The 26,676-nt window shown below is 37.0% G+C and overlaps 1 protein-coding gene and 1 pseudogene across 31 annotated transcripts in view; both read left to right on the top strand.

Moving 5' to 3' along the window:
- Window positions 1-26,676, top strand: part of Eif4g3 (eukaryotic translation initiation factor 4 gamma 3) — a 283,893-nt gene that overhangs the window by 46,306 nt on the left and 210,911 nt on the right. The gene's annotated exons all lie outside the window — the stretch shown is intronic.
- On the top strand, window positions 19,013-26,284 carry LOC101960055 (zinc finger CW-type PWWP domain protein 1 pseudogene; annotated as a pseudogene).

The following is a 26,676-nucleotide window of genomic DNA, read 5'->3' as shown; positions in this document are numbered from 1 at the left end:
GGTCCATTAATAACAAATAAAAATATTTTTTAAAAAACAAATATGGGCCCGGGGTTGTGGCTCAGTGGTAGAATGTTTGCATGGCATGCTTGAGGCACTGATAGGATCCTCAGCATCACATAAATGTAAAATGAAGATATTGTATCCACTTAAAACTAAAAAATAAATATTTTTTTAAAATGTTAATTTTTTTTTGTATATATAACCCCCGCCCCCATAAAATATTTGTGGGGAATACAGGTAGGAAGAAAGAAGCGGGGGAGAGGGAGAGTGAGAATGGCCAGAGAAGCTAGGGCTTCAGGCACACATGCCTCTTGTACCCAGTTCAAGATACCAGTTTTAAATGTGTATATCCACTGAAAAGGGGTTAAAAAAAAAAAGACTATGGTACTGAATATGAACCTCAACAACTCATACAACCCAACCTGAATTTCTGTACAAAAGCAAGAATGTGAACTTTTAAATCAGACTTGTGCTAGAATTCAAGGTCCACTACCAAGTTAAGTTTCCCTTTCTATAAAATTGTATTCTTAAAAAGACTGGGCCAGCCGGGGATGGTGTTGTATGCCTGTAATCCTGAGGCTCAGGAGGTTAAGACAGGAGGATCGCAAGTTCAAAGCCAGCATCAGCAACGGGCCAGGTGCTAAGCAACTCAAGTGAGACCCTGTCTCTAAATAAAATACAAAATAGGGCTGGGCATGTGGCTCAGTGGTTGAGCACCCCTGAATTAAATTCCTGGTACCAAAAAAAAAAAAAGCCAGGTGTAGTGGTACATGCCCATAGTCCCAGCAGCTTGGGAGGCTAAGGCATGAGGATTGAGAGTTCAAAGTCAGTTTTGGCAACTTGGCAAGGCCCTGTCTCAAAAAAAAAAAGGGTGGGGTGGGGTGGGGGTTGGGAATGTGGCTCAGTGATTAAGTGCCCTGGGTTCATTCCCTGGTACTGAACAAACTAAAAAAACCAAACCAACAACCACTTTAGTGCATTTATTTTATATTTTATAATAACTTTTATCCTGTAGTATTCATTGTTTTCATAATTGTGAATACCCATATTTTAGAAATTTCCTTCTCCTTTCTTTTTTTTTTAAAGAGAGAGTGAGAGAGGAGAGAGAGAGAGAGAGAGAGAGAATTTTTAACATTTATTTTTTAGTTCTCGGCGGACACAACATCTTTGTTGGTATGTGGTGCTGAGGATCGAACCCGGGCCGCATGCATGCCAGGCGAGCGCACCACCACTTGAGCCACATCCCCAGCCCTCCTTCTCCTTTCTTAAACCTATAGTGATTTGACCTTTTATATAATTTTAGGAAAGTCATGTTCACTAATTTTAGAAGCAGTTTTTCAAAGTGCTTAAAATAATTATGTGTAGGAAATTTCTGGAAAGATGCAAAATAAACTGGACAGTGGTTACTTTTGTGAGAATTAGATTGGATGGTGGCAAGTACTTTTCACCTTACATCCTTCTGAACTGGTCTTTTCTACTTCATATCCTCTGTATTAAGTGGAGGTTTTCTTTAGTAGTAATCAAGTGGTACTTAGGTTGTGGATGTAAATTTGTTTCTCCTGTCTTCAAAGTTATTTTTTAATTTACCAAATAAAGATAGCTGGCATTCTTTAATATATTCCATTATTCTCACTGAAATAGTTTTATTTTCGAAATAGTATGGTTTCTAGAAGCCATTCCTTTGGGATGTATAGAAAATTCATTCATTTGTAAATCATGACCTAATAAAAAAATGAGCCTGCAAATTGTACATAAAATTGACTTTTTATTACTGTCACGAGAAAGGAAATTTAGCTTTGTGAACACTGGCAAATTACTTAATTTGAGTCTTTTTAACCCCATCGTTAATCAAACATTCATTTTATTTGATTATCTTCCAGGACCTCTTCCAAATCTCTTATTGTATAGTTTTGTACCCATGCAGTAATTCTTAAGTGTTATAGTAAAATTTCTAATTAAGAAAAGTCTTGCTAACTATCTGAATAAAACTTTAGTTAATAAAATGTGTTTGCATTCTGATTGTCTCATAAGTGAATTTAAATATAGCTCTGCAAAAAGTCAGCCATACACATACATAAAAATTTTAGTCATGGAGATAAATTTGAAAAGAACATTTCCAGTAGTGGCAATATATTCTCTCTCTCATACATACACCATGCTCGCCCACAAGGGCACACACTCATTTTATGTGTGTGTTTTATATGTGTAAAGCCTGTCAGTATTTGTATGTTTACTCTTAATACTGGATAAATGAGCTTTGTTTTGTTTAAAACTTCAAAGGACATGATGCCTAATGCTAACTGTAGCTTCATATTTGATTTCACAGTGGGTTATGTATTGGATTTTGTTAAACTCTCTCAGCTCCCTCACCAACTTATTTTACTTGGTGAAGTTAAGGCAGTGAGGGAAATGTGATTCACACCATGAGGGTCAAAGTGTACCACTGAGATGGGAGGTCTCAATAAAATGCTTAATAAAACATTGAATTGTAGTTTTATTAGAGAATCTTATTTGGTTTTGTGGCCTTTTGAAAAAACACCTGAACAGAGAAATGAAATGGTTTTCTTAATTTTAATCTTTTCTGGTGTCTTCTCACACAAATAGAGGGATTATCCATTCCTGGAGTCCAAAGTGGAAGACAAAAGACTATATCCTCTGTGATTTTCTAAATGAACTAGATTGCAAGGATCAATATGAAATAGAAGTGCCATTCCTGGAATCTTGTTTAATAGCAAGTATGATATAATGTAAGCAGGGTACACAAGTCCTTCTTGCTCGTCTGTGTTAATAGACAAAGGTCCAGCAGTGGTGTGCTTGGAAAGCTTTTCTGTGTCTATGTGACCTTCGTCCTTATTGTAGCCAGGCAGCTGAGGAGATATCCCCTAAAGAAGCAAAACTCCCCATCCTCCCACTTCTTTTGCTTAAAAAAAAAAAAATTATATACAGGGACACTGAAAGGCCTTGCATTGACCAGAAGGACAAAGAGTGCTTTCATCCTCAGGGTTTAGCCAGAGCCGGTGTGCAGGGCTCTTGTTAGGCTCTGCACTAACCCTTTCTCTTACCACCCCAGTCTCATTGTTCATGCTTGGTGCTGCAACAACTGGATCATTTTCGGTGTTTTTCTTCCTTATTTAAAAATAAACAGTAGAGAAAGAAAAATCCAGTTTCTTGCAATGAAAAATGGAAAGTAAAGCTTTTTTTGTTATTGATTTGGATAAAGTAAGTACCCTGTTGTATCTAAGTGCAGCAGTGTAAGACTTGGTCTTGGTAAAATTTTCCTTATTTGTTTTAAAATGTACAGTCAAACAGGGCTGGAGTGTAGCTCATTGGCACAGCGCTTGCCTGGCTCCAGCCAGGCACTGGGTTCATACCCCAACACCCCTCCCCCTGCCAAAAAAATCCTCTTTATATTATCATATCTCATTTAACTTGATTGTGCTTGTTATTAATCCATGAATTTCTAGAATCTTTCACCAGTGTCAGGGGAAAGATTTATCTGTTTATTTCCAGTAATGGGGATTGAACTTGGGGTGCTGTACCATTAAGCCACCTCCCCAGCCCTTTTTATTTTTTGAAGACAGGGTGATGAGCCTGGCTTTGTAATCCTCTCTGCCTTAGCCTCACAAGCTGCTGGGATACAGACTGTGGCACCAGGCTTTTGCCCTTGTTTTACACTTTTCTTATATAGAAATAAACCATCAACATGAAATACAAGATTTTAAAAATTATTTGTTTTATTTGGATATATAAATGTTATGAGATAGAGCTGGACTATATTTTACAATTTTATTCCCAAATTAAATTACGCAAGAGTTCTTTGCCATTTTTTTTCACACAAGTGATTCATCTTTAATGAAATATTTAATGTATGTAGAAAATTATAGAGAATTATGTAACAAATGCTTGTGTACCTACCATTCAGCTTTGTTGTATTGGCATGCTTTAAAAAAATGTTTTTGGTACTGGGGATGATTGAACCCAGGATTTCACGCATGCTAGGCAAGCGTTCTAGGCATCCCCATCCCTTTTTCTAAAATTTTGAGACAGGGTCTCATGAAGTTACTGAGGCTGGCCTCCAACCTGACATCCTCCTGCCACAGCCTACCTAATCGCTGGGATTACAGTCACCATGCCCAGCTTGATATATTTGCATCATTATTATTTTTAATATGTTTTTAAGTTGTTGATGGACCTTTGTTTTCTTTCTTTATTTATAATCGATACTGGGAATTGAATCCAGTGCCTCACACATGCTAGGCAAGTGTTCTGCCACTGAGCTAGAACTCTAGCCCCAGCCTTAATGTCTTATATGCCTTGTGAAAGTTTATGATTATTTTATATTATTTTATTACCTCATCTGTCACAAAGTTTTTAAGTAATTTGTTAAGGTAATCCTAGTATGTCACAGTTCATTACCCTTACATAATATCCACTGGAAAGTATTTTTGAGCTTTTCAATCTTAATCTTACTATTATTATGTGTGGGAAATTTTTAGATACTACAACTTGATTGTCACTGTTCTAAAATGGGAATCTAATATACATGGTGAAACTATGTAGATGGTGAAACTATGTAGATATGTTCTATAAGCTGTTGTATGTGGTTGAAATAAGAAGGAAGTTTTTTTTTTTGTCAGTGGTCCAGCAGCTATAAAACCTGTACTTATTATTTTTTTTAAATTTAGTTGTAGATGGACACAATACCTTTATTTATTTTTATGTAGTGCTGAGGAATGAACCCAGTGCCGCCTCACACATGCTCTGCAAGTGCTCTAGAACTGAGCTATAATCCTAGCTTCTGTACTTCATTTTGAAATTTATATAGGAAAGAGGAATTGCTCTTAGAGTTCTTTATAGTTAGCATTGGTTTATTGTGTGCCTACTATTTGTGCCAGATACTGAGTTAAATGCTTTACATAAGTTGCTTCATTTAAATTATACACCAACTCATTTATCTATCATCCATCTATCTATCTATCTATCTATCTATCTATCTATCTATCTATCTATCTATCTATCTATGTATTTATTTGGTGGGGGTTGCCTGGGATTTAACCTAGGGGCAATTTACTACTGAGCTACATCCTCAGCCCTTTTAAAAAATATCTTAGAGTTTCTCAAGGCCTTGCTAAATTGGTGAGCCTGGCCTTGAATTTGATCCATAGCCTCCTGAGCAGCTGGGATTACAGGAGTGTGCCACAGTGCTTGGCTGTACATCAACTCTTTGAAGTAGATGATGTTATTGTCCTGATTTTCCAGTTTAAGAGGCACATAGTTGTAGATGTTTAAATATAACTTGTCCTGGCAGTCATACTCGGTAGTAAGCGGAAGAACTGGAGTGCTAAAACCAAATTGGTATGAGATAAGTGGTTGGAATAAACTACCTCCTGAGGTCAGTATTACTAGAAGTATTGTAAATATCTTTGGTACAGTCTGAAATTGATTTGTTTTAATTAAATTCTGGGCTTCAAGTTGAAGTATATTCAAATTCTTTGAAACCAAAGTGTTGGCTGGGATTGCTAGTTCTAAAGGACTTGTGTGGAATGTGAGTGATTGAACCCGGAGCTCTTAGACTTAGCGAGTGTCCTGGCTTAGTCTATTAGTTCTGGCACCTGGTTGATACAGACATCTCATGGTGGTGGGTATGGTAGGTTCTTACCTTCTTAAACCTGCTGCCAGAGAAAAGGAAAAGAGAGCTGGGAGAGAGGAAGGACCAAGGGGGTCTTCACTTTCACAGTGATTTGAACTACTCTGATGAGTGAGAGGAGGAATGGGAAGGACCTGTAGTGTAAGATCCTAAGAATAAGTTGAAGAAGGAGAATTATATGACCATGGGCTGAGGCCTGCGTGGAACAGCTGTGGAGAAAGTTTTTGTTTTTCTACTGAGATATAGCCACAATCGTAAACAACGATTCATAAACAATTCATAAACAAACACCACACACACACACACACACACACACACACACACACACACGGAAACACATGTATTTTTTTTTTAATTTCATTTTTTATTTTGAGACTGGGTCTCACAAAGTTGTTAAGTTTGGCCTCAAACTTGGAATCATCCTGCTTCAGCCTCAGTGGGATGCTGGGATCATAGGTGTGTGCCACCACCTCCTGTTGCCATTTCTACATTTTAGAATTTTACTAAACATGAGCTAATGAAATGCATTCCAGCATACATTTCATTTAATTCCTTATTTTTTCCAGAAATAACATTAATGAGTAATCATATTTAGTTGTTCTTATACACAGTGGTTCTCTGTTATTGTGAATGAAAAGCCTTTTGGATTTTTCATGACCTCATTTGATGACCATTTTTGAGTTAGCATGGCATTGCTAGTTTGATAGGGTGCCCTTACTTGCTCAGAGAAATGTGCTTCTGGCCTACCCATCTTGATTTACTGAACTTGTTAGTACTTTATTTTGTATATTTAAGGAGTGGTGAAAATTTTACTCCTAGCATCAGTCATTTAAAAAAAAATATAGTTAGAGAGGGACAGCATGCCTTTATTTCATTTTATTTTTTCATGTGGTGCTAATGTGTGATAGGCAAGTACTCTGCCACTGAGCCTTAGCCCCTGGCAATCAGAGTCTTTATGAGGGTATGTGGATTTTTTAATGTCTATACTGTTGAGAGAGTCAGAATTTTAGTAATTAAAGTAGGACTTTTTTTTTTTCCTTTTTCATTTTATCAACATTTTCAATATCAGTGTTGGGTAAAACTTCTGGTTTCTTAGCTCAAATCCAAGTAGTACCAAGGTGGGCTAATAATTTCTAATAATGATAGTGTTCTTCGTGTACGTGTATTCTCAAAAAAAAAAAAAAAGAAGCCAGTTTTTACCTTTCACATAATGTCTGTGATGAAACACCATAAACTATTCATTTAATTATGTCTTGACCCTTGAGTATATAATTTGTCAAATATTCTGTGTGATAAAATGGCACAAATCACTTCTGTTACATAGTTGTCTGATAATGAAAACCACTTGTATAAGTTAGTTGTATGCTCATCTATGGTCTTTTTAAAAATTTTTCACCATTTTTACTTGAAAGAATGACAGACTATGCTTATTCATGCTTGAATATTTCACAGATACATTATTAAAAACTTGAATGTTCTGAGTGTGGTGGTGCATGCCTTTAATCCAAGCAACTCTGGAGGCTGAGATAGGAGGATCATGAGTTCAAAGCCAGCCTCAGCAATGGTGAGGCCCTAAGCAACTCACTGAGACCCTATCTCTAAGTAAAATACAAAAATAGGGCTGTGGGTGTGGCTTAGTGGCCAAGTACCCTGAGTTTTAATCCCCAGTACTCCCCCAAAAATAAATAAAACAATAAGAAAAGGTGAATGTTCCTTTGTCTTCAAGAAAAACTGTTGCTAATACTAAAATTATAGTTTTCAAGCAAAAACTGGAATATTGAGGCAAAAATTTAGAATATTGGAAGAGTTTCCAATATCCCTATCCCGCAACCTTGAGAGCTTCCCAGTACTTAACAGTCTTCCCTAATGAGACCAGTGGTGGTATTAACAGGTATGAGTTTTGAGATCAAACAGAGATATCAGGAAAGGTCTGCATAACTTAAAGTACTGATAATTACCGGATGATCTGTACATAATGCTACTAAATAATGCATAAAATGCAATGTGTATGAATTGATTTCAGTGTAACAGTATATGAAAAATTTGGAAGTATGGTTTGGAACTAAGTTGCTTGTAATGTTTAAAAATTATCCCTTATTGGGCTGGGATGTAGCTCAGTGGTAGAGCACTTGTCCAGCATGTTTGAAGCCTTGAGTTTGACCCCTAGCACTGCATGAAAACAAAAAAGAAATAACAAAAAAATTAGAGTAAAATAATTTACTGAGTTTTGGTGTAATATTGAAACAATGCATAGTAATCAGGAAAGACTGTTAAAATGCCTCTCTCTTTTCCGGGAGAGGAGATTTTCTTCATAGACTTAAAATGTTGCAATGTATTGAATGCAGAAACACATTTAAGAAGTCATCTGACTTATTAGATTTATCTTCCTTTCTTGATGTTAAAGACATTTACAAAAGTGTAAAATAGTGCCAACCTCCCCATTTCTTGTCACTTGACTGTTTTTCCAAATAAAAAGTGTTATTTGGGTTAAAATATAGTTCATATATTATTTTAGAATAAGTTAATAGATACATAAGATTCAGTCAGCATCTTGCTGGGTATGGTGGATGCCTATAATCCCAGCAGCTCCAGAGGCTAAATATGATTACTCATTAATGTTCTTTCTGGAAAAAATAAGGAATTAAATGAAATGTATGCTGGAATGCATTTCATTAGCTCATGTTTAGTAAAATTCTAAAATAAATGTAGAAATGGCAACAGGAGGTGGTGGCACACACCTGTGATCCCAGCAGGAGGATCAAGAGTTCAAAGTCAGCCTCAGCACAATAATGAGGGTCTGAGCAACTCCGTGAGATCCTGTGTCTAAAATAAAATACACAATAGGGCTGGGGATGTGGTTCAGTGGCTAGGCGCCCCTGGGTTCAATCCCTGGTATCCCTACCCCCCACCCCCATGCAAAAAAAAAAAAAAAGCATTTTAATATCAGAGTCCACTTTTTTTTGGGGGGGCTGTTCTGAGGATTGAATCTAGGGCTTTACAGATATTAGGCAAGGGCTCTACTACTTAGCTGTATCTCCAGCTCTTTTATTTTATACTATTTTATTTCATTTTGTCTTAATTTTAAAGCAAAATCTTGCCAAGTTTTCTAGACTGGTCTCAAACTTGTGATCCTCCTGCCTCAGCCTCCTGAGCAGCAGGGATTACAGGTATGTACTACCAGGCCACATTGTTAAAATGTTTGTCTCCATGGCCTGTTATTTTAGATTTATCATTTTTTTCTCCTTTCTTCCTTCCTTTTTTTTTTTTTGGTGGTTCTATGGATTGAGCCCAGAGACTCGGCATGTGAGGCACATTCTCCACAACTGAGCTACATTCACAGCCTCTGTTCTTATTAAATCAGATTTAATGACAATTGCACTTAAGATAGCGTTTACTTATAATATCTTTTCTTACGTTCTTTCATCTTTTTTTTTTTTTTTTTTTTTTGCATGCAAGTGTTCTTCCCTCCTTTTTCCTTTTCTAAGTATAGCTTGGAGGTTAAAACCATAGGAGACAGAAAGAGATCAGGTGAGCTGGGCACATGCCTGTAATACCAGCTGTTAAGGAGGCTGAAGCAGGAACCTCATAATTTCAAGGCTAACCCTGGCAGTTTAGGGAGACCCTGTCTCAAAATAAAATTGCTGGGGATGTAGTTCAGTGGTAAAGCGTTTGCCTAGCATGCAAAAGGCCCTGGGTTCAATCCTCAACACTGTTCCTTCCATCTAACCCCCACAAAGTTTATCATTTAAAAATTAATCCTCTTGCTGGCTCTGGTGGCTCATGCCTGTTATTACAGTAGCTCGGGAGGCTGAGGCAGGATGATTGTAAGTTTAAAGCCAGTCTTGGCAACTTAGCAAGACTTAGTGAGACTCAGTCTCAAAATAAAAAATGAAAAGAAAGGCTGGGGATGTGGCTCAGTGGTTAAATGCCCTTGCTGAAATTATTGGTAAACTCCCGCCCCCAAAACAAAAACCCTCTCCATCTAGGCTTGGTGGCATATGCTTGTTATCTATCTACTCAGGAGGCTGAGGCAGCAGAATTGAATGCTCAAGACCAGTCTGGGCAACTTAACAAACCTCTGTCTTAAAAATTAAAAATAGACAGGGCTGGGATGTTGGTCAATGGTAGAGTGCCCCTGTGTTCAATGGTCAGTACCAAAATACATAAATAAAATATCAGTTGTTGTGTCTGTCATATTCCAAGGAAGTATGCATCCTACCTAATCTTCATAATAATTCTGTGAGACAAATTATTACCATTTTATGAAGAAACAGCTTTGGCAAAAGGTTAAGTAGTTGCCAGTTTAGGAAGTAAAGAGATCAAAATTAAGTCAGCTCTTATTTTTCTTTAAAGCAGATACTTTACATTTTGACTGTTACTTTCAAGCAACATAGAGTCAGCACTTCTTTCTGGTAATTTGTTTTCCTTCTCCCCCTTTTTTTTCTGCATACTTAGAGGTCCCTCTCTTAACGTGGGTCCTCTGGGTTGTCAAGTCTTTTTTATCTGATTGGTCTGTGGTAACTAGGCAGCTGGTGAGGCTTCTTAGGCAGGATTTTCAAATAGGACTTGGATGTTTGAGACGGCATCTGTACTCTATTAGGAGAGGCTTAGTGTGGTTTTGGTGCCACATCCCCTTTTTCCCCAGTCTTCACGTGAGAGAGTGGTCCTTTGGATCATTCAGACCAAGACTTAGCTTGGCAGAGTAATCCCTACCCTAAAAACCTTTAAAACTTAAAAAGAGAAGCTTGCAGCTTTGGGTTCTAATTAAGTTTGGAACTAATTTACTTCTGTTAATTCTTTAATGAGGTACATGCTAAAAAAATCTGTGATCTAACTGGAGGAAAAAAACATTAGATTTAGAAATAATGATGAAACAGTATCTGAATAGTGTTCTCTCATCTAAGATATTATTTATTAAATACCTACTCTGTATATACTACATAAGTACCTTCTAGCTTCTGTATAATCATTTAATCTATTTTAAAAAAATATTTATTTTTTAGTTATAGGTGGACACAGTATCTTTATTTTACATTTATGTGGTGCTGAGGATCAAACCCAGTGCCTCATGCAAGTTAGGCGAGCGCTCTACCTCTCAGCCACAACCCCAGCCTCTGTTTAATCTTTTTTAAAAATATGTTTTAGTTTTAGATGGACACAATATCTTTATTTATTTATTTTTATGTGGTGCTGAGGATCAAACCCAGTGCCTCATGCACTTGAGGCAAGTGCTGTACCTCTGAGCTACAATCCCAGCTCTCATTTAATCTTTACAGCAGTTCTTGGCATCATTAATTTCTGTCTTTTTTTATTATTAATAAATAGAATAACTGAGGCTAAGGAAGGAAAGGAAAATGTGATCTTTTACAAACTAGGACAACCAGGAATCCTATCCAGGTAGTAGTTTGGAGTTGAAGGGAATTAAAGTTAAAAGAATGAAGGAAAGACATTTCAGATATTAGGAGTTGTATGAGCAAACAAACAGGAAAGTGCCTGGTGTTTTTTCTATTTGAGAATTTTTATTTTAGGGAGTTCAATAGGAGGGATCTCAAGTAATTGTGGCAGTTGAATCACAGGGTTTGAATTGGAGGTAATTTGGGGAGTGATTGTTTATTGATGACCACAGTGTGTTCAGAAAGATTGGTCTAAGAATGTGCAGTGTGAATGGAAGATGAAGAGATACTAATTGGGAAAATCCAAGTAGCTACTGCATATAGAGGCTACAAGACAAGGACTGGGCTTGTAGCTCAGTGGTGGAGGGACTTCCATGGCATTTGCAAGGCCTTTGGTTCAGCCCCTAGGACTGAAAAACAATGGAAGGAAGGAAAGAACAAGAGATATTTGATGTTTGATACTAGAAAAGAAAGTATCTAGAATGCTTACTTGGTACAGTCATAAAGCTTGGTGGGAGGCCAGCTCTCCCTTTGTCTGAGTTTTACTAGAATCTTCATGTTAACAGCCCAGGACACTGAGAGAGAGAGATGGCAGAATCAAAGCAGCTTTCATGGTTATATGCTCATAACCTAATGGTATTGTTTGATTTGAAGCATTAGGAAACATTTAGAATCTTTTTTGGGATTGATACTGGGAATTTGAACTCAGGGGCGCTTTACCACAGCCCTTTCATATTTTATTTTGAGATAGGGTCTCAGTAAGTTACTTGAGGGCCTTGGTAAATTTTTGAGGCTGGCCTTGAACTTGTGATCCTCTACCTCAGCCTCATGAGCAGCTAGGATTATAGGCGTGTCACTGTGCCTTAGAAGTTTTATATGCTTATCTGTGCTTGAATATTTCATAACAAAATACATTAGAGATATCAGAGATAGTCATTGTTGTCAATGACTTAAGTTTTTTTTTTTAATAATGTCAACTGATCTTTTTTTGCTAAACTGTAGTATTACATTTATGTGGAGGGAGAAGAGTTAAATCAGTTAAGTGCTGGGAGTTAGAATGTAGATAACCTTGAATTTACATTTAGAATGCCATCTTTAAAAGTGACATTTGGGTGTTTTAGCATTTTTAGACTATTAAATTGGAACATGACACTGAATATGATTATATTATGCTTGAATTTATGGAAGAAAGTCATCTTGACTATGTTCATTGTACATAAGAAATTGATAATGCTGAAACACTTTCTATTCAGGGCTGTTTTTTAATTCCTTTCAGAGTTTGTTGTTTGAAAGAAATGCAGCTGACTGTTGTAAGAAAGAAAACATCTTTCTGGGAATTGGGTGTGTCTACAAAGAGAAAGGAAAACACAGTTTTTCCATATCTCAGAATAGCCAAATAAAATACCATTGACTTCATATGAACCTGCATCCTAAGAAATCATGTTTGAAGTTCCATTTGTGGGAATTTTTTTCCCCCTCAGTAAGGACATTTTAATTGAAGATTGGAAGTAAATTATAAATGATGTAAAGTTTTTATTCTCCTTGTTGATGCTATTTTAATCAAAAGTTAAAAATAGCTTAATTTTTTGCTTGTGATTGAAAATTGACTTCTGTTATCATATTTGTTCATTGCGTCGGTAGAGGACCTGCTGTGAGATGTACTTGCAGAATGCTTTTCAACTGTTGTGGGCTGTGCGTTTGCAAATAGATGGAGTAATCTAAAATGTTTGGGTTCTACTTTGATCTCATTAAGAATGATGACTACAGAAAGAAGGAAGAGGATTACATTTTCTGAGTGGTCATGGTTAGTATCTTATATTGTTATTTCTATTTATCACATCATTGATTTAAAGATGAAAAATTAGGTTTAACAAAATTTTAATGGGGTAGGGACTTTTGGAGAAAATTTTGGTAACATAATTCTCCTTGAAAGCTAGCCTGGTGGGAAAAGTATCTTCAATAATATAGGTCTTTTGGTATGAGACGGTTAGGTGAATTAGTTTGACTAATGATACTGGTTATGCAGATATAAATAAGAGAAGCAGTTCTGTCTAACTGATGTCTCTCCGTATAAATTTCTTTGGGGTTGAGCTCTGTTGCTATTCTGCATCTACTAAGCTGCTCACCTTGGGAAGAGCTGTTAAATTAGATTTGACACATTTGATAGCAGAAGGAAATGCTTTCAAGAAATGAATAAGTATCTGTTTTAGATTCACTGTCCCATGTGTCAAAGATCAGACTGTGTCTTTGATAATTTTGTCAGTATGGAACAGATAGCATTTTTTGGCTTTTGTGTTTGTATGTTGTGGTATGTGTCAGATGCTTCCAAAGGTGTACTTTTCCTCACCACACCTTTCATTCTAGCTTTTCTAAGATCTAAATTAGGAGAGCTCTTGGTGCTTTTAGGGAATTACTTAGCTGGAACCTAGGAGGTGCATCCTTGAAGGCCTTGCCCTCTGGATAGTCCAGAGAAAGGAAAAATCATGATCTTTTTATAGTAAAGTGCTTTATATAATTAGCATCATCACAAGCCTTATTTTATTTAGTGATTCTGCATTCTTATAAAATTGTGGTGAGGAAACAGGTTTGAGGAGGTTAGTTAATTTCCCAAGATAATCTAGCTAGTAAATGATGAATCTGGTATTCAGGTTTTTGTCTTTCCTGACTCTGAAGTCCATACTCTTCCTAGAAGGTCCTTGTTTGACAGTAGTTAGAAATGTACAACATAGTCTACAAGTAAATCAAATAGTTCATTTTGTCCTAAAATATGTTTTATGTTTATATTCAGTGACATATTAAGGAGTTTATTGCTTATGGTATTAAATTTTCATTGCCTGATTTAGTAGGAGCCTGAAACTTCTTGTCCTGAACCCTTTTTCCTGAAAGATAACACCCCAAGATTGATTAAAAAATTAACTTCTATGGCATATTATGCAGAATTTGAGAGAAAAATTCCAGTGTTTAGGTATAGATTGTTTGCTAATAGTAAGGAAGAAAAAAAATGTGTACCAGCCGGGTGCAGTGGCGCCTGCCAGTAATCCCAGCGACTCTGGAGGCTGAGACAGGAGGATCGAGATTCAAAGTCATTGCTTCAGCAATGGCGAGGCACTAAGCAACTCAGTGAAATCCTGTCTCTAAATAAAATACAAAATGGGTCTGGGGGTGTGGCTCACTGGTCAAGAGTGCCCCTGAGTTCAATCCCTGGTACCGAAAAAAAAGAAATGTGCACCATACATAGCAGTGAATAATAATATTTTGAAAAAGTTCTCTTAAATTGCTGAATACAAGTGACACACCTAATTCTAGCTATTCAGGATGCTGAAACAGGAGGATCACAAGTTTGAAGACAATCTGGGCAACTTACTGAGATTCTCTAAATAAGACAAATTTTAAAATGGGCTAGGATGTAGCTCAGTGCTGGCCTGACATGTGCAAAGCTCTGGGTTCACCTGGCATGGTGGCCCGCACCTATAATCCCAATGGCTCAGGAGTCTGAGGCAGGTTTGGGAGTCAAAGCCACCTTAGCAACAGAGCAATTCAGTGATACCCTGTTCCTAAATAAAATACAAAAAAGGGCTGGGAATGTGGCTCAGTGGTAAAGTCTCTCTGGGTTCAATCCCCGGTGCCCAAAACAAAATACAAACACAGACAAAACAAAAAGCCCCGGGTCCAATGCCCAGTACTATAAGAAAAAAGACAGTCTACTGAATTCATCCAAATCTTGATGTGAGGACTCCCTCTGGAGAATCTAGGAGATTTGAATATGAATTTGATTTGCTTCATTAGCAAATATTCATTTTAAGAAATGAAAATAAGATGGGGTTTTTTTTTTTTTTGGTAACTTTACATTTTAAAATTTCTACTTTAATATTTATTATAATTTGTGTTGAAATCGGCCACACAATTTTTGTTTCAATGTTGTATTAATCTTTAAGGTTACAGTATTATGGGAACTGGTACATACACAAGTGCACTTCTTACATCAAGTCCTGGAAACTATGTAAATGATACTTCTCTTTTAACTCTGGTCACCAGGAAGCTCAGATTCTAATTGATATTCATTATTTGTATTGTGAGAACTTGTAGCCTGCTATTTTTCCATTATTTACTTTATTGTAGTACTCTATTATATATGTCCTTTCTAAATCACTTTAAATCTGTTGTGGAAAAAAACAAAACATCATAAGATAAAATAATGGAAAAATAAACTCTCCCATGACCAGGGAAGAAACAAATAAAAAAGACAATAAAAAATCTTGTAGTTTAATAAAAGAAGATAAATTTTGTAACATGTTAATATGTTGTAGTTTATTTAAGCCTTTGTTTTTAGAAATTATTAATACAATTAAGTATTCACTTTACTAAACTTTACTGTTCCTACACTGGAAGATTGTAATGGAATAAGAAAACCGAGAGCCCCTATATCTGCCTTTCTCTCCCACTCCACTCTAATAGTGGCCAGTGAAATAGACAATGGTAGGGGCTGGGGATGTGGCTCAAGTGGTAGCGCGCTCGCCTGGCATGCATGTGTCCTGGGTTCAATCCTCAGCACCACGTACCAACAAAGATGATGTGTCCGCCAAAAACTAAAAAATAAATATTAAAAAAATTCTCTCTCACTCTCTCTTTTAAAAAAAAAAGAAATAGACAATGGTAGAAGTAGTTATTTGTGTTTACATATGTTAAGAGAAGTTTTCTTGGTATCTGCATTTTTATTTTTTTTTTAAATTTTATGTTTGTGTTAGGGTCTCACTGTGTTGCTTAGGGCCTTGTTAAGTTGCTGAGGCTGGCTTTGAACTCCTGATCTCCTGCCTCACCCTGTTGATCTGCTGGGATTACAGGTGTGTGCCACCTTGTCTAGCAAGAGGTTTCTTTAATAACATATGCTTATATTTACTTTAGGAGTGCATCTCTTTACAAGATGTTCAGTGTGATTAAATAATAGGAATATCTGAGCCTTTGTCTTTATACTTACAGTTAGGATTAGTATTGTTTTCATATTTTGTGATTTTTTTTTTTTTTTAAAGATAGGAATGTCATGCTTTTGGTACTTGGTGTTGACCTTTTTATCCAGCTTTAAGGATTATGTTAACCTCTTCTTTACTTACCTGCCTACTTCAGGAGTGACAGTGAACATTGATGCCCTAAATCTGAGACACAAGTAACTTTCTACAGCTGTATATATCTAATTAAAATTGAGCATAACTATTGTTAACTAATTTCTTAGTTAAATAGAAATTAGCTCCTCTTCCTTTAAAAAATATTATTGTAACTTGTATGAATTGCCATGACAGTGCTTATGATATCACTTGTTTTTGTACCAAAACTATACATTTGAGAAACCTATTAACTGTGTGACTGTGTTTTGAAATGCTCTGCTCTGGAGGCCTGGAACTTATATCTTATCCAACAAAACCTGTGAATTTAAATTCTAGGCCATTTTAAAAAGTAAAATTTTTAAGATAATTTCAGTGGCTCAGGAGTCATGATAGCTAACTTTTTTTTTTTTAATGAACCCAGGGATGCTCTATCACTAAACTACATCCATAGTTCTGTTTATTTATTTATTTATTTTTTGAGACAGGGCCTTGCTAAGTCATTTTTTCTATTTACTTATTTACTGGCTTGAACCTTGTGATGCATCTGATTCAGCCTCCATGTCAGTGGAATTACAGGTGTTTGCCTTCACATCCTACTGGAAGCTAACATTTATTGAGGGTTATTATATTACCAGGCACTGCTACATTCCTTAATATAGTGTTTTTTGTTTTTTTAAATGCTGAAGAGATTTTTACCAATTTGTTGGATAGGGTATAACTGCTCATGTAGTCTTAAAATTGGTTCTCTTGCTTTCTGGAGGGCTGACAGATCAGTTACCCTGTCTCCATGTATCAGCAGCAGTGTAAAGGCCACGTAGTGTGAGGCCACATAGTGTAAGGCCACAGAGTGTAAAGGCCACATAGTGTAAGGCCACATAGTGATGTGTTCCTTGGACCCCCCACCAGTCTAGTGGTGTTCCTCCCGCATTGGCCACTGCTGTGCAGAGTGCTTTGCTTTGCTGAATCCTCCTTTGCTTTCTTTTTAATGTGGATTGTTTGCTTTTTGTCTTTGTTATCAGGGATTGAACCCAGAGGACCTTAACCACTTAGACACATCTTGTTATTTTTTTTAAAAAATATTTATTATTTAGTTGTACGTGGCCATACAATATCTTTATTTCATTTTTTATGTGGTGCTGAGGATTGAACCTAGTGCCTCACGCATTCTAGGTGAGCATTCTACCACTGAGCCACAATCCCAGCCCCATACCATCATTTTTTATATTTTTATTTGAGACAGTGTCTCACCAAGTTGCTTAGGGCCTTCATAATATTGTTGAGGCTGGCTTTGAACCTGTGATCCTCCTGCCTCAGCCTCTGGAATTGCTGGGATTATATATGTGTACTACTATGCCTGGCAAATTGTAGTCATTTCAGTTGCTTTTCTCATACAAAATTTCTTGACTCAGGGCTACATTCAAGGCAAGGCAAAGCCTATAGAAAAAAGGAGGACAAAACCAGATCAACACCCCCCCCCACTCCACCAAAAAAAAAAAAAAAAAAAAAAAAGATACAACAGTCATGCCCCTTGTTGGACATTGGCCAATATAACTTTGTTCCACAATATCCATTTCTGGTATACTTTTCAGAGTCCCCGTGCATATTGTTTTATATGTCTGGAATTTTCAGTTGTGAGAGAAAGAGACTGTATTATTTGGGACTTATTCAATATTAGCTTGGTCAAAAGCCTTCATTCTTAAAATCATTTTCCTTTTGTTGTTTTTGGGCAGCATAACCATATACAACTAGTGACATTCTTGCGTTGCTTTTTAGGCCTTATAATTCAATTATTAGTTTAATTGGGCTTCATTTTCTGTTGTCTCAATTTTGTCAAGATTCTGTTTTTTTCACTTACAATTTATGGATTTATTTATATATATATATTTTTTGCTTACAAATTGTAACTTTAGCAGATGGCTAATCTCTCAAGTGTATTGAATTTATTTTTTTCTGACCAGTTATGTGCAGGGGTATACCTTACTCTAGCATCCTTTTTATATAAACTACAAATTATCTAATTTCAATCAGTATTAATGATATCTTTTGGGTCAATATAATAAATCAAATTAGGTGAAATTTGCAACTGATCAGTTAGCTGTACTCAAAATGGGGTTTATTTCATGGATTTCAAATGGGAGAGATTACTGGGAATCTTAAATTAGAAAATTAAGCATAGGATTAGATTCAAAATGAAATGGATCAAAATCAGCATGATGAAATTAAATAAGCACAGAAGGAATCCCAGTGATTTGGGAGGCTGAAGCAGGAGGATCACAAGTTCAAAGCCAGCTTTAGCAATTTATCAAATTTGCCCCCCAAACCCCCAAAAGAATTCACAGTAATTTTTTTCCAGAGTAATTTTTATAGCTATTGAATTAATTGTGATTCTTCATTTTGTAATTGTACATATTTATTGGGTACATTTTTAAAATTTAATATGTGTACAGGTATAATGAGTAAATCAGGATAATTAGCATCTTCATAAACATTTGTCATTTCTCTGTGTTGGAAACCTTTGAATTCTTCTCTGCTCATTGTTGGCTTTTTTTTTTTTTTGTACCAGGGATTGAATCCAGGGGTGCTTAACCACTGAGCTGCCTTGGTGATATCTTTTTTTGTTTTTTAAATTTTTTAGTTTTTAGTTTTAGGAGGACACAATATCTTTTTTATTTTTATGTGGTGCTAATAATTGAACCCAGGGCCTCACGCATACTAGGCAAACGCGCTACCACTTGAGCCACATTCCCAGCCCTGGTGATGTCTTATGAAATAAAAAAATTTTTAATTTTGGCGAAATACAGTCTCAGTCTCTCCCCCCCCCCCCTCTCTCTCTCTCTCTTTCTCTTTCTCTCTTTATAGGCTTTAATGGAAGCTTCAGTTCTGCTTCAACTTAGAAAATATTTAAGTGATAGACTTTATTTTCTATTCAAGCCTTTGAAATTAACAATTTCTCTAATTTATTAATTTATGGTTGTTACTACTTTTGGTATCATACCTAATTGTCAAATCCCAGGTAATGCAGATCTGTGTTTACTTCAAAGAATTTATTGTTTTAGCCTCTGCATTTAGGCCTTTAATCTGTTTAAAGTTAATTTTTATTCGTTTAGTGAGTTAGGTATTCAGCAGCAGTTTTTTTTTTTTTTTTATACCAGGGATTGAACCCAGGGGAACTTAACCACCGAATCATGACCCCTGCCCTTTTTTGTATTTTATTTAGAGACAGGTTTCTCACTGAGTTGCTTAGGGTCTGAGACTGGCTTTGATCTCATGATCCTCCTGTCTCAGTCTCCTGAGCCTCTTGAGAATTACAGGCATGCACCACCCCACCCTGCCCTTCTTCACCCTGCCCCCGCCTCCTCCCCATTTTTTTTATGATATTTATGATTGAACCTAGGGTGCTCTACCACTGAGTTACATTCCCCAGCACTTTGTATTTTTGAGACAGACTTATTACTGAGTTGCCCAGGCTGACCTTGAATGTTTATCCTCTTGCCTCAGCCTCTAGAGTAGCTGGATCTTCTGGCATGTGTCCCAATGTCTGATTGGAAAAGGTAATTTTAAATTGTCTTTCCATAACTAGTCAGTTTTAAATCAAGCTTCAGTAGATGTGAAAATTCCAAAGAGTGTAATTTAGGACCTTTTAAAATATTTTTTAAACATCTTGAATTCATCTGGATGATTTTTCTGTAAACTTTTTTTTGGTCAGGTTGAGGATTGAATCCAGGGTCTTTTGCAAGATAGACAAATACTTTACCACTGAGCTGCATTCCCAGCCCTCTGTATTTTTTGTATTTTGAGACAGGCCTTGCTAACTTGCTCAGACTGGTCTTGGAACTTGTGATTTTACCCACCCCTTAGCCTTAGCCTCCTCGCTTAACCACAGAATTCTTATAGACTTTAAAAATATATGTAGATTCTTTCTCAGTTTTGACTAGTACATTTCCTTTTTAAAGGTCAGTTAAAATTTCTTGGAATATTTAAAATTTCTTCAGAATATTCTGGTTTGTTTAAATTGGAAATCTTCAAATTTTCAAAGAGCTATCCCATTGGGTCAGTGCTAATATTAAAGGGTCTCATGATTTCCAAAACTGTATTTTAAAAAGTGCCTCTTTTGACAAATTATTTTGGTATCTTTGTGAAAAATAGGGTATAGTCTAACAATTCTTCCATTATTCTCAAGTATTATACAAGTTCACTTCCTGTTCATTGTCAAAACTATGTGGAAACCAGGAGAAAGTAGAGAAGGCTAAGTTGCCTGATATTACCATATTGGCCTAAACCCTGAGTAAGAAATCGTACAAGAGTCACGGCTGTGGCATGCTGTGCTATGCTGTGCTCATCGCTTTCAGGTCTTCCCCAGAAGAGGCAAAGAAAGCTGTGTTTCTCAGCAGAATGATGACAACATTGCAGAAGAAAGAAGAATGTGGAAAGGGATCAAAGAAAACCTTTGCCCCACCTACACAAAAATTGCATAGCATGATACCACGTGGTCCCAACTCACACAGAGAAGAGACCCTGGGGATCAGTTCTCTAGTGGCAGAAGCCAAGGCAAGCCCACCAAAAGCCAGGTTAGAAAAGGAGGAGAAGCAGCTACAGAGGATGGTCCAGGAGTTGGTCAGGAGAAAAAAGGAAAGGCTTAAGACAAGCTCGCACAGAAGAAGGAAAAGGGAAAATCAAGTCTTACCAATGCAGAATTTGAAGAGATTGTCCAGATTGTGCTTCAGAAGTCCCTTCAGGCGTGCTTGGAGATGGGATCTAGTCTTAATTTTGCAGACTTCCTGTGTTCAGACCAATTCCCAGTCAGGCAAAGAACCAGGCATTGCTTCTGCTGCTGATAATGATAATGCTGTTGGAGAGAGGAAAGTGGTACCTCATACTCCAGAGACTTCAGCCTCTGTAGAAGATGTCCCAGAGATAAGAACATCTAAATCGGCCCAGCTGGTTCCTGTACCCTCTGAGAAGAAATTAATAGACTTTCCTTAAGCAAAAGAAAGAGGGGGGAAGCTCATGATGAAATAATGGAGAAAGTTCAAGGTGGGCATGAGTGCAGAGAGAAAGACCAACCAGAGAAAATGATTCAGAGTGATTCTCAGATCACAGGTCATCAAAAAGGGGAAGAAAGTGGTTTTGGTCAGTGTTTAGTTTGGGTCCAGTGTTCCTCTCCAAACTGTGAGAAATGGAAGCAAGCGGATGCGTGGGAATATTGACCCTTCAATTCTCCCAGATAATTGGTATTGTGACCAGAATACAGACTTGGATTATAACTGCTGTGATATTTCTGAGGAGATCTGGACAGGGTGTGAGAGTGATGTGGCCTATGCCTCCTATGTCCCAGGATCCATCATCTGGGCCAAACAGAATGGTTACCCCTGGTGGCCAGGCATGGTCGAATCTGATCCTGATCTGGGGGAATATTTTCTCTTCGATTCTCATCTAGATTCTCTGCCTTCTAAATACCACGTGACATTTTTTGGAGAAATAGTTCCTCGTGCTTGAATCCCAGTCTGCATGCCAAAGAATTTCCAGGAGCTGTCCCTGGAGCTAGCAGGAGTGAAAAAGTACAGGAATAAGGACTACAGCCAGAAACTGGTGGCAGCCATCATGATGGCTCAGAAGGCAGAACAGATCAACATTGGGGAGCGGGTCAACTTATTTGATTTCTGGAGCTGTTACAGTGGATCTGACAGCAATGGGGATGGAAAAGACCTAATTCTTTCTGTGGCTAACAGCTCAGTGTCCTACTTGGAAAAAGAAGAGGAGGAATCAGAGATAGAGGAGGAGAAAGAAGAGAAGAGAGACCCAACTTTGCCTGGACCAAAACACATTCAAAAAAGCCCAAGGCAAGACGCATGACAGATGGACAAGACAGGACCCTGAAAAAGAAGATAGTGAAAAGACCTCTGGGCAGTGAATCCATAGTGTCTCCTGTACCCATAACGGGAAGGAAAGAAGGACAAGGAATTAAGATCTGGACCAGCCAGGCCTTAAGAAAAAATTTCAAGTTCCCCAAACTAAGGCCTCAGCAACCAACTTGTCTCAGGAAAAAGAAGTTAGAATGATGCCAAAGGGCCTGACCCACCAGCTCATCACACGGCCTGTCCCTTGATGGGAAAAGAAGAGCCTAGACCCCAGGAACCACTGACTAAGGAGGCTGAAAGTATCCCCACTGAAGATGAAGCTTCCAGTGACCTGGACCTAGAGCAACTCATGGAAGATATTGGAAGAGAGTCCAAGGAGCAAGGGGAGCCACAGCATGGAGAGGATGCAGAGGGGTTCCCTATGGTCTTCTTTGAGGAGTAGTCCTCTGCTCTCACCCTACTATTCTCTGCAGCAGGGGGAAGAGTCACTTGTGGGGGTACCTGAGCAGTTGATATTTTTGGGGTTGTTAATTGGCTACAAAGTTCAAGTCAGTGGTGCAGTTTATGTGTTAATAAAGCAGGTTACTGATGTGAAAAAAAAAAAGAAATAGTATAGAAAAAGCCCTTTGCAGGGGAGGGGAGGGGGGATAATAGGGGATAGGAAAGGTAGCAGAATACAACAATTACTAATTGGGCATTATGTAAAATTGTGGATGTGTAACCAATGTGATTCTGCAATCTGTATTTGGGGTAAAAATGGGAGTTCACAACCCACTTGAATCTAATGTATGAAATATGATATGTCAAGAGCTTTGTAATGTTGTGAACAACCAATAAAAAAAATAAATAAATTAAAAAAAAAAAAAGAAAAAGCCCTTTGCATTATTTGTTTTCTTCTGTTGACATTGTTGCCTGTTTGTGGAGCAGTATTTGTGTGATGGTATTTGTATTCTTGCTCGCTTTCCATGTGGAAATGATAACTATGACCATCGAGATAGTAGCTTTTGTTTTAGGGTAGTTGGGCAAGATTTAGAAACATTCATCTGGTTTCTGTAAATGGAACATTAGCGTTTGAGCAAATGAAAGTAAGATTATGTTGACTTTCACTCTTGTTTCTAATTTGTGAAAATCTGCCTCTTTTCCTTTTTCCACATTTTAAAAAATTGGTGCTTTATAGTTGTACACAGTGTTGGTGTTTGTTGTTACATATTCATACATGCACACAATATGACAATATAACTTGGTCACTGTCACTCCCCAGAAAATCTGCCCAGTGCCAGTTGTGATTGCCGTGGATCAAGAAGGTTCATCTTGTAGAGTGTTTACATTCATGAGGATTCAGTAAACATCTGTGGTTACAAAGCTATTAACCTCTTCCTTCTTTCATGGTATAAATAAAAAAACATATCATTGTGTAATCTCATGGATTGTTGGATTTCTTTGATTAAACAGATATTATCTAAGTTTTTTATTTGCTTGGTCGGCATTTAATTTAGAGTATATGTAGTGAGTACTTTAATCATTTCATTTTACTTATTTTTGAAATTTGCCTTTTTTATTGGAGTTAGTCTTTATTCAGTTACTTCATACCATCTGTGCAGTCTTGCTAATGGTTTTGATTGCATTTTCTAAGTATGTAAGTCAACAATTTGAATAGGTATGCTACTGCATTTTATTTTGTTGGTACTGGGGAGCAAACCCAGGGCTTTATGCATGCCAGACAAGCACTTTACCACTGAGCCGCATCCCCAGCCCACTACTGTATTTTAGTCATAGCTTTTAAAAAGTTAAGGTCAACATGTTTTGGAGCCATTGTGCAAGTATGTTATACTGTTCTTTGGTCAAATTGGAATTGTAAGTGGTAATATGAAAAGCTGTTTGCTTATTATCTTAAGTTCAAAAGGAAGTAAGCAGCTAATGATTTAGGCTGGAGATTCAGAGCTTGATTAGAATTGATAATAAGCTCAGTGGCAGTGGGAATTAGGAGGAAGTCTGCTGTAGAATTTGCTGTGTGTGGTTTCTTTCCCTTTCCTCCTTCCTCTGTCCTCCTCTCCCTCCCCCCCCCCCCCTTTTTTTTTTAACTGTACTGGGGATTGAACTCAGGAATGCTTTACCACTGAGCTATCTCTCCAGCCTTTTCTTATTTCAAGGTCTTACTAAGTTGCTGAGTGCTGAAGTGGGATTACAGGCCTACACCACCATGCCTGCATCTTGTGTTATTTCTTCAGGAGAAAAAGTTTAGTAGGGCTGAGCTCATACTGATTTATGTAGGCCTTTTAAGTGAGGTAGTGGGCTAAACATCCTTGTTATAAGTTAATGGGTTTTTAATTTTTGTTTGAAACAATGCCTTTTATTTTATTTATTTTATTTTTATGTGGTGCTGAGGATCGAACCCAGGGCCTCGCATGTGCTAGATGAGCCCTCTACTGCTGAGCCACAACTCCCACCCAAGTTAGGTTTTTCTGAAGAGATAAAGTTTACATTCCATGTAATTCATACTTTTAAGAGTTCATTGTTTTTTAGCATGTTTATGAAGTTGTACAACCATCAACACTATAATTAAAGGAAAAAATTGCTCCCATAAAATAAGTTTTTCTGGCTAAATTCATTATCTGCATAGATTGTAGTAATGACTGTTTGCCATTGGACAGATAATTGAGCTTGAGCTAAGAATTCAGAACTTTTCAAAAGTTTTTAGTGATGCTTCTTTGACACTTTTATGGAGCGGACTAATAATTTAGATCATCTTTTTTTTTTTTTTTTTGATACCAGGGATTGAACCAAGGGGCGCATAATCATTGTGCTGCATCCCCAGCCCTATTTTTGTATTTTATTTAGATACAGGTTTTCACTGAGTTGTTTAGGGCCTCGGTGTTGCTGAGGCTGGCTTGGAATTTGCCATCCTCCTGTCTCAGCATCCAGTATTACAGGTGTGTGCCAGCACTGGGCTTTAGTTTATCTTTAGATGGGCCAAACATATTTTGAAAAGTTTGTGATATTTTTCTATCTAGCTATTAAATTTTGTGCCCTAGAACTGGTTGATATAATAGGAAGAGCATACTTACAGACTATGAGGAGACATGGTCTGGATATGTAATTTAGCCTTTTGAATTTGGCAGGTTACTTAAGGGCATAATATTAAGTGGTTCAGTGCAGACAGTGTAATTGGTTAGTCACATATCAGTCTTGAAACTGTTCTCTGCATTTCTCTTTTAATTGTTTTTATTTTAATTAGTTTTTTGTACAGAACACTCCACCATATTCTCTTTGTCATTTTACAGGGAGCAAAATAAATGAAGTCAAGGGGGAAGATTATTTGTTAGTGTATTGTTTGCCAAATGAAAGACTGTCTCAGGAAGCTTGTAATTATAGTAATCATTTTAGTTTACAAAGCAACTAATAGACACCATGAGTCCTACCTTTTCTTTGTACAGTTAAGGGAAGTAGCTCAGCCTCTTGGGCATAGAAGATAACTTACTTGAGAAGTTATTCTCCATTGTGAGGATTAGTCCTCACTGGGAAAAAAGCAATAATGTAGTAGTGTTTGGTTCTGTAGAAGAAGAATGACTGTATTTTCTACCAGTCATGTGACCACAATGCAGAAGTCTAATGCAAAGAAAGTTTAATTTCAGCTGAGGGATAATCTTCATTCTGAAGAACTAACTAACAAGCTTATATTAAGGACACTTGTCCTAAAACCTATTAGGTTTGTGCTTTGAACATTTTGTGTGTGTGTGTGTGTGTGTGTGTGTGTGTGTGTGTGTGCATTGTTTGGAGGAGGCTGTTCCTATGAGAAATGTTTTAGCTTCCTCACTTTTCAATGCAACATTTTAAACCAGTTTTTTTGTGGGGGATGGTGACAGGTGTTAAATTATTGTCTGAGGCTGGTAGTCTAAAATGCTGTCTAGAGACTGGTATTGTCTCTGACAATTAAAGGGTAGGTTTTTTGGTTTAGTTCCCCTCTTTAACCTCAGTAAACTGGTTTGGCTATTTGGATATAAAGAATTTTACTTCTGGGGCTGGGGATGTGGCTCAAGCGGTAGCACGCTCACCTAGCATGCATGCGGCCCGGGTTCGATCCTCAGCAGCACCACATACCAACAAAGATGTTGTGTCCGCCAAGAACTAAGAAAAAATAAATAAATGTTAAAATTCTCTCTAAAAAAAAAAAAAAGAATTTTACTTCTAATAATTCTGTCAGATTTTGGCAACTTGTGGTCATTCCTTAAGATTAAAAAAAAAAAAAAGGGCAGAAATTACTATTTGCAGCTTTTACTTTTTCTTCCAAACCATCTTACTGAATTAGAAAGGGAAATGCTATGAGAAGCATTAACTGTTTTTTAAGAAAAATTTTTAGTTGTAGATGGATACATTTATTTATAAATATATTTATAAATGTATTAACTTATACAGTTTATATTTATTTTAAAATTTATATTTATTTATAAATATTTATAAAATTTACAAATGTTTATAAAATTTATTCATAAATAAATATATTTATTTTTGTTGGGAGGGTGGAGTTTCCAGGAATTGAACTCAGGGGTACTTAACTACTGAGTCACATCCCCAACCCTATTTTGTATTTTATTTAGAGACAGAGTATCACTGAGGGCCTTAGCACCTCGATTTTGCTGAGGCTGGCCTTGAACTCTTGATCATCCTGTCTCAGTACC

Source organism: Ictidomys tridecemlineatus, chromosome 11 (assembly GCF_052094955.1).
Source record: "Ictidomys tridecemlineatus isolate mIctTri1 chromosome 11, mIctTri1.hap1, whole genome shotgun sequence".
Lineage (NCBI taxonomy): Eukaryota > Metazoa > Chordata > Mammalia > Rodentia > Sciuridae > Ictidomys > Ictidomys tridecemlineatus.
The sequence above is the reverse complement of the archived record's forward strand: the minus strand, read 5'-3'. Positions and strand labels throughout refer to the sequence as shown.